Genomic DNA, 839 nt, shown 5'->3' with positions numbered 1-839 from the left:
CCCACTGTAATTTGGATTTCGAAGGCTTGCATGAGCTTGGATTTCTGGGCATTTTTGGAACCTTGCTGAAATCCGAGTCGAGAATCGAGGATAGAATTGAATTTAGATTTGAGCGCCTTCTAAAAGACTTCGTATTTTTCATTTACTAGCTCCAAGTGATCGAATCAAACAAAGGGTTTTGGCCTCTGAGCTTAGGTAACGAACAGCGGCTCGCGCTCTGCTTGGGCAGAGGTCCAAGAGAAATCGCCCGAAAAGAATCATTCTAAGCCCATGATCTTGAGACTTAACATAATTTATACACTAACGCGGTTCATTCCCCTTGTTTTCCATATCCTTCTGTCACTGTCTAATCCCATACTTATGTCCCACTCGGACCCATTTCAGCGTCAAAAACTCTCATGTCGAGGTGTGAGAAAGGGACCTGTGCTGAAAACGAACAGAACTCACAGATCCCTTCGCTCTGGTATCGAGAAGGTCGAGGCTCAGAATTGCTTTCGGATGACTGTTTGTTTCGCACTTGGACCCTGTTCGAAAATCGCCAAAAAGCCTCTACTTGAGACGCCCTACTTGGTGCACAGACTACGGTAAACCAAACGTGCATAAGCAATCTGGACAGTTGAATAGGTGATTGTCCAGCCGTTTCAACAATTGTTGATTTATTTTTTCAAAAATTCACTCCCATGCAAAACTCATTGTTTTGGTTTTATGGAGTTTTTCTTCTTTTCACGATCCTCCCATGAAGCTCATGTGTCCTGGTGACCATTCATCTGTATGTAGATCTTTTGCAATATATGTGCCAAGTCCTCTATGGTATTTGACTTTCATGTCTAGCTAAAGGC

The sequence above is a fragment of the Melampsora larici-populina genome (assembly GCF_000204055.1).
Source record: "Melampsora larici-populina 98AG31 unplaced genomic scaffold MELLAscaffold_11, whole genome shotgun sequence".
NCBI classification, from domain to species: domain Eukaryota; kingdom Fungi; phylum Basidiomycota; class Pucciniomycetes; order Pucciniales; family Melampsoraceae; genus Melampsora; species Melampsora laricis-populina.
The sequence above is the reverse complement of the archived record's forward strand: the minus strand, read 5'-3'. Positions refer to the sequence as shown.